We start from the raw sequence: 8,290 nt of genomic DNA, 5'->3' as shown, positions 1-8,290 counted from the left end.
GACTCATTCAGCAGAAATAATAAATCCAGGCCGGCGCCACGGCTCACCAGGCTAATCCTCCACCTGCGGCACCGGTACCCCGGGTTCTAGTCCCGGTCGGGGCACCGGTTCTGTCCTGGTTGCCCCTCTTCCAGTCCAGCTCTCTGCTGTGGTCTGGGAGGGCAGTGGAGGATGGCCCAAGTGCTTGGGCCCTGCACCTGCATGGGAGACCAGGAGGAAGCACCTGGCTCCTAGCTTCGGATCGATGCAGCGCGCCGGCCGTGGCGGCTATTTGGGGAGTGAACCAACAGAAGGAAGACCTTTCTCTCTGTCTCTCTCTCTCTCTCACTGTCTAACTCAGCCTGTCAAAAAAAAAAAAAAAAAAGTAATAAATCCGAAAACCCTTCCAGACACAGACCTGTATGGATCTGAAGTATCTTGGGAACAGCCAAAAGCACACACAGTGGGGTACAACCAGTGTGGACCTCCTCGGAACCACCTTTCCTTCTATCTAGAATGGATCTGAAGAGTTAACCCTTTGATGTCAGCACTCTTTCTGGCTATGAGGGAGATTTGAGGGGGTTAAGAAGAGCAGTGGGAAGAGTTGGGGGAGCAAGACAACCAGTCCCTGAGTAAAGTGTCCCTTCTAGGGGTCTCCTTAAGAATTGAAATGCATGGCCACAGTGGGCTAACTGGAGACTCTTCCAGCCTGAGAAATTTTGGTTTGTGTGTGTGTGTGTGTGTGTGTGTGTGTGTGTGTGTGTAAGGGGCAGGGAGAGAGGAGGAGAGTGGGAGAGGGGGAAAGAGGGGGAAGAGAGGGAGGGAGGGAGGAAGAGAGAGAGAGGGAGAGAAGGAGGGAGAGAGAATGAATTCTGACCAGCGCCACGGCTCACTAGGCTAATCCTCCGCCTTGCGGCGCTAGCACACCGGGTTCTAGTCCCAGTCGGGGCGCCGGATTCTGTCCCGGTTGCCCCTCTTCTAGGCCAGCTCTCTGCTGTGGCCAGGAGTGCAGTGGAGGATGGCCCAAGTCCTTGGGCCCTGCACCCCATGGGAGACCAGGAGAAGTACCTGGCTCCTGCCATCGGATCAGCGCGGTACGCCGGCCGCAGCGCGCCAGCCGTGGCAGCCATTGGAGGGTGAACCAACGGCAAAGGAAGGCCTTTCTCTCTGTCTCTCTCTCTCTCTCACTGTCCACTCTGCCTGTCAAAAAAAAGAGAGAGAGAGAGAGAGAGAGAGAGAGAGAGAATGAATTCTAAGCAGCTGTCTTCAGTGATTAAAGTACAGGTTTCACCTGGAGGCAGAGGGATGGTCTGTTTGACCTCTCAAGACCCCCTGCAGAAATACCATGGAAGAGAGAGTCTGATAGAATAAAGAATGTATCTGCTTTGTTCACCACTCCTAGCACAATGTTTCAAAAACTCTCAGGATCCTAGTTTTTTAAGAAATCTCCATACTGTTTTCCATGGAAGCTGCACTAATTTACATTCCCACCAACAATGTAAGTTTCCCCCTTTCTCCACATCTGTGCCAGTGTTTGTCACTCTCTGTTTTGGATTTAAGTCACTCTGATATGTGAGGTAATATCTTACTGTTGTTTTGATTTGCACTTCCCTGATGGCTATTGATATTGAGCAAGTTTTTCATAATTTTGTTGGCCATTTCTATTAATCTTTTTGAGATCTGTTAAAGTGCTTTGCTCATTTCTCAACTGGATTGGTTGTTTTCCTGTGGTTGAGTTTTTTTTTTTTTTAAGTTGCTGATATATTAGGGATATTAATCCTTTGTCAGATAGGTGGTTTACAAATATTTTTCCCATTCTATTGGTTGTCTCTTCACTCTACTGATTGTTTCCTTTGCTGTGCAAAGCTTCTGAGTTTGATATAGTCCCAAAGGCTTAGCTTTGCTTTTGTTGCCTGTACTTTGGTGGTCTTATCCAAGTTGCCCACAACACAAGTGTCTTGGAGTGTTTCCCCTATATTTTCTTCCAGCAACTTCATAGTTTCAGGTCTTATATTTATGTCAGTCTTGAGTTGATTTTTGTATATGGTAAGAGGTATAGATCTAATTTCATTCTTCTACATATATACATTCAGTTTTGCCAGCACCATTTGTTGAAGAGATTATCCTTACTCCATTGTATGGCCTGAGAACTTTTGTCAAAAATCAGTTAGCTGTATGGATGTGGATTAATTTCTGGGCCCTCTATTCTGTTCCATTGATATATGTATCTATTTTTATGCCAGTATCATGCTGCTTTAACTACCATAGCTTTGTAGTATGCTTTGAAGTCAGGTATTGTGATGCCTCCAGCTTGACTTTTTTTTGTTCAGGATCACTTTGGGTATTCTAGGTCTTTTGTGATTCCATATGAATTTTAGGATTGCCTTTTCTAATCCTGCAAAGAATGTCACTGGTATTTTGATAGGGACTGCATTGAATCTGTAGATTGTTTTAGGTAGTAAAGACATTTTAATGATATGGATTCTTCTGATCTACTAACAAAGAATATCCTTCCATTTTTTGTGTCCTTGTTTGCTATCATCAATGTTTGATAATTTTCATTGTAGATCTTTCATTTGTTTAGTTAAATTTACTCCTAAATATTTGATTTTGTGGCTATTGTGACTAGAATTTCTTCATTTCTTTGATTCATCATTAGCATACAAAAAAGCTACCACTTTTTGTATGTTTATTTTGTAACCTGGACCTTCACTGAATTGGTTTATCAATTCTAAAAGCTTTTTAGTGGAGTGTTTAGGTTTTTCTGTGTTCAACATCATGTCATCTGCAAACACGGATAATTTGATTTCCTCTTTTCCAGTTTTGATGCCATTTCTTTCTCCTCCTTAATTGCTCTTGCTAAAACTTCTAGTACTACATTGAATTAGAATGGCAAAAGTGTACATCCTTGTCTTCTTCCAGGTCTGAGAAGAAATACTTCCAGCTTTTCCCCAGTCAGTATGATATTGGCTGTTGGTTTGTCGTAGATAGCCTTTATAATTTTGAGGAATGTTCCTTCTATACCTAATGTGTGGAGGATTTTTATCATGAAGAGGTGTTGAATCTTATTAAATGCTTTCTCTGCTGCCCACCTGGTTTTTGTTCTTCATTCTATTGATGTGATTTATGACATTTATTGATTTAAAAATGTTGAATCACCCTTGAATTTCAGGGATAAATCCCATTTCATTGTGATGGATGATCTTTTTAATGTGTTTTTGGATTTGATTTGCTAGTGTTTTATTGAGAATCTTTGCTTCAATGTTCATTAAGGATATATATTAGTAGCTTTCTTTTTGTGTTGTGTCTTTATTTGGTTTTGGTATCAAAGTAATGTTGGCCTCATAAAAAGTGTTTGGCAGAGTTCTATCCTGTTCAATATTTTGGACTAATTTGCAGGGCATTGGAGTTACTTCCTCTTTGAATGTTTTGTAGAATTCAGTAGTAAAGCATCAGGTCCTGGACTTTTCCTTGATGGAAGACTTGATTACTGCTTCAATTTCATGGCTTGTTATGGGTCTGTTTAGGTTGTCTGTATCTTCTTGACTTAATCTTGGTAGGTTATATGAATCTAGGAATTTATCCTTGATAAACTATTCAAGGTTTTCCAGCTTATTATTATATAGTCCTTTTTTTTTTTTTTTTGGACAGGCAGATTGGACAGTGAGAGAGAGAGACAGAGAGAAAGGTCTTCCTTTTGCCATTGGTTCACCCTCCAATGGCCGCCGCGGCTGGCACGCTGTGGCCGGCACACTGCGCTGATCCAAAGCCAGGAGCCAGGTGCTTCTCCTGGTCTCCCATGGGGTGCAGGGCCCAAGCACTTGGGCCATCCTCCACTGCACTCCCGGGCCACAGCAGAGAGCTGGCCTGGAAGAGGGGCAACCGGGACAGAATCCGGCGCCCCGACTGGGACTAGAACCCCGTGTGCCAGCACCGCAAGGCAGAGGATTAGCCTGGTGAGCCACGGCACTGGCCTATATAGTCCTTTATAGTACTTTTTTTTTAAATTTTTTGACAGGCAGAGTTAGACTGAGAAAGACAGAGAGAAAGGTCTTCCTTCCGTTGGTTCACTCCCCAAGTGGCTGCTACAGCCGGGTGTGCTGCGATGATCCGAAGCCAGGAGCCAGGTGCTTCCTTCTGGTCTCCCATGCGGGTGCAGGGCCCAAGCACTTGGGCCATCTTCCACTGCCTTCCTGTGCCACAGCAGAGAGCTGGACTGGAAGAGGAGCAACAGAGACAGACCTTGGCATCCCAACAGGGACTAGAACCCGGAGTGCCAGCGCTGCAGGCGGAGGATTAGCCTAGTGAGCCACGGTGCCAGCCTATAGTACTTTCTTATGATCCCTTGTACTTCAGTGATGTTGGCTATAATGTCTCCTTTTTCATCACTAATTATATTTGAGTTTTTTCTCTTTTTTTGTTTGTTATTCTGGCTAGAGGTTTACCTATTTTGTTTATCTTCTCAAAAAACCAACTTTTTGTTGTTTTGATTTTTTTTTAGTTTCAATTTCATTTATTTCTGGTCTGATCCTTATTATTTCTTGCCTCCTGCTGATTTGGAGTTTGGTTTGTTCTTGTTTTTCCAAAATCTTCAAGATGCATAATGAGCTCTTTGAGACATTTCTCTTTTTCAATGCAAGCATTTAATGCTATAAACTTCCCTCTCGATACTGCTTTTACTGTATCCCACAGGTTTTGAAATGTTGTGTTTTCATTTTCATTTATTTCAAGAAAGTTTTGATTTCCTTTTTAATCAATGACCCACTGATCACCCAGTAGCATGTTATTTAATTTCCAAGTATTTATGAGTGTTTTATTGTTCTTACTGCTGATTTCTATTTTTATTCTTTATGGTCTGAGAACATACGTGGCATGATTTCTTTTTTTTTTTCTTTCTTTCTTTTTCTTGACAGGCAGAGTGGACAGTGAGAGAGAGAGACAGAGAAAGGTCTTCCTTTGCCATTGGTTCACCCTCCAATGGCTGCCGTGGCCGGCGCACTGCAGTCGGCACGCCATGCTGACCCGAGGGAGGTCTCCCATGTGGTGCAGGGCCCAAGTACTTGGGCCATCCTCCATTGCACTCCCGGGCCACAGCAGAGAGCTGGCCTGGAAGAGGGGCAACCGGGACAGAATCTGGCGCCCCGACCGAGACTAGAACCTGGTGTGCCAGCGCCGCAAGGCGGAGGATTAGCCTAGTGAGCCACGGCGCCGGCCTTGATTTCAATCTTTTTAAATTAACTGAGACTTGATTTGTGGCCTGATACATGGTCTATCCCAGAAAAAGTTTCTTGTGCTGAACGTATATTCTGTAGTTGTTAGACAGGATGTCCTGTAATGGTTAGGTCCATTTGTTAGATAGCATGTTTGAACTCCGTTGTATCTTTATTGGTTTTGTTGTCTGGGTGATCTGTCTATCGATGAGAGTGGCATGTTAAAGTCACCCACTATTATTGCATTGAAGTCCATCTCTCCCTTTAAGTCTAACAATATTTGCTGTATATATCAGGGTAGTCTTGTGTTGGGTGTATATTTATTTATTATGTCTTCTTGCTGAATCAAGCCTTTTATCAAAATATAATGTCCTTCTTTATCTCTTTTTATGGCTTTTGACTTAAAATCTGTTTTATCTGATATCTGAATAGCCTTGTATCTTTAAAAAGCCTTCCTTTGCCTTGTATCTTTTCCAACCCCTCACTTTCAGTCCGTGTGTATCTTTGTGAAATGAGTTTCTTGTAGCAGCAAACAACGGGAGTTGTGGTTTTTTATCCATTCCAGCCAACCTAAGTCTTTTGGTTGGTGAATTTAATCCATTTACATTCAAGGTTAGTATTGATAGGTAAGAACTAAGCCCTGTCATTTTGTTGATTGGATAATATTTCTATCTGCTCTGTTAGTGAATTTGGTGGTGTCACATGTTTTCATGTTTATTTCTAATGCAGGATGCCCTTCAGAATTTCTGGTAAGGCTGGTCTGGTAGTGGTAAATTCTCTCAGTTTTTGCTTACCTGAAAAATACTTTATTTCTTCTTTGCTTTTTAAAGGACAGCTTGCCATATGGTACAGCAATCCCATACCGGGTATATATTCAAAATAATTGTATACAATGTATCAAAGAGATACCTGGACCACCATGATTATAGCAGCACTGTTCACAATAGTCAAAAATTGGAATCACACCAAGCTGTCCATCATCACCTGAATAAAGAAAATGTGGTATATATACACAATGGAATATTATGCAGCTATAAAAAAGAATGAAATCCTACCATTAGCAGCAATATGGATGCAATTAGAGGACAATATAGTGAATGAAATAAGTCGGATCCAGAAAGACAAATACCACATGTTCTCCCTTATATGTGGGAACTAAAGTTTTTAAAATAAAGAAAGAAAAAGGAAATGTCTGTGTGTATCAGTGTTGCTACAAATGGAGTTTTATAAAACTTTGTCTTATACCTTTGTTGAAACAATGGTTAAGAATGTTATACTAATTGCTTCTTGGCCTTTTGGCTAAGATCAAGTGTAGAATGTTATACTACTACAATTTTAATGATCTATGATTACTTTAAAATTTACTGTATATGGGTGAAATGGTCATTTTTCCATTCAGTTATTGTTTACAGCCATTGTCTATATTCCCACTAAACTGCAATCTTTTTGCTTTTTATATGTTAAACTTCTTATTCAGTGAAGTATGAAGCCTTTTTACTGTAATGTAAATTTAAAATATATTGTCTCAAACACTAAAAAGAAAAGGAGAAAGAAGGAAGGTCAGAAGGAGGTGGGGAGGGCGAGAATATCAATATGTTCTTAGAACGGTATTCACAAATCACACTGAATATATTAAAAACAAATTAGAAATGTTTAATTTAAAAAATAAATAAATAAAAGAATCAGCAGAAAGAAGGAAGAAAACGCTCGGAATTCCCTGAGTGACAGAAACACAAACATCTTGTTCTTCGTAACAAGTGCCTTTTGACTACAACGGAATTTAGGTGAATAGGGTAATTTACTTAGGAAAAATGAGAGTTAAATAGCTTTAGGATGGGGCTAGTTGCTACAAGAACCAACCACATAATTAGGGAGTCGGATCTTTCAGTCCCATACTCCTCTTCTGTGGAGGGGAGAGGGGCTGGAGACTGAATTCAATCACATGGCCAGTTAAGTATCTGATCAATCATGCCTACATAATGGAGCTTCCATAAAAACTCTTGGACATCAAGACTTGGAGGAGCTTCCAGGTTGATGGATATTGACGTCCTAGGAAGTGATGACCCCCCGATTCCATGGGAGAGGATATGAAAGCTCTGTGCTCCCCAAGACCTTGATATCTGCATCTCTCCATGTGCCTACTCCTGAGTTGTATCCTTCATAATAAAACTATTATTGTTGGAGGGCCAGCATTTCAACGTATTGGGCAAAGCTGCTGCCTGCAATCCCAGCATCCCTTGTGGATGCTTGTTCAAGCCCTGGCTGCTCCAATTCCAACCCAGCTCTCTATTAATGTGCCTGGGAAAGCCTCAGAAGATGGTCCAAGTATTTGGGCCCCTGCCACCCACATGGGAGACCTGGAGGTATCTCCAAACTTCTGGCTGCAGACTGGCACAGCTCTGGCTGTTGCAGCCATTTGGGGAGTGAAGCAGCAGATGGAGGACCTTTCTCTGTCTCTCCCTTTCTCAGTAAACTCTGCCTTTCAAAGAAATAAAATAAATCTTTATTTAACAAAATTTTTTTTGTTAAGTATAATGCTTTAGAACCATTCTTGTAAATTATTAAAACAGAATGGGGGGATTGTAGGAATCCCCAAATTAGTAACTGAACTGGACCAAGTGTGAGTGACTTGGGGACACCTGGAATTTGCAGTTACTGTCTTAAGTAGGGATAGCCTTATAGGAAGAGTTCCTTAACTTATGGAATCTGTGCTAACCCTAGGAAGTTAGTGTCCAAAACTGAGTTGAACTGAACTGCAGGACACCCAGCTAATGTTTGAACTTAGGGAATGATGATGATGGCTAGCACCTACTGAGCACTTAACATGTGTCTTGTGCATACACACCTTCCAGGTGCATTTTCTCAGGCAAGTACCTAAACTCAGTCTGCTCCCCAGGATTCACGTTGCAGGTGTGCTTCTCTGCATAGCACAGCTGGGTTCTTCCATGTTTACAGCTTTAAATCAAGTAGCACACTCCTCAGAAAGACCTTCAACTGGGCAGGAATTCTACAGCTTGTGTTTTGGGCTTCCCTCCCCACCCACAGCTGCAGTGCTGCAAGCACTCCAAAGATGCTGTTTAAAGAGAGTCCTTGGTAAATCA

The 8,290-nt window shown here is 41.9% G+C and overlaps 1 pseudogene; it reads left to right on the top strand.

The window, feature by feature from the left end:
• Positions 1-6,468: 6,468 nt before the first annotated feature.
• LOC127488130 (U2 spliceosomal RNA) lies at positions 6,469-6,547 on the top strand (annotated as a pseudogene).
• Positions 6,548-8,290: the final 1,743 nt, after the last annotated feature.

This window comes from Oryctolagus cuniculus, chromosome 21, assembly GCF_964237555.1.
Source record: "Oryctolagus cuniculus chromosome 21, mOryCun1.1, whole genome shotgun sequence".
Taxonomy (NCBI): domain Eukaryota; kingdom Metazoa; phylum Chordata; class Mammalia; order Lagomorpha; family Leporidae; genus Oryctolagus; species Oryctolagus cuniculus.
The sequence above is the reverse complement of the archived record's forward strand: the minus strand, read 5'-3'. Positions and strand labels throughout refer to the sequence as shown.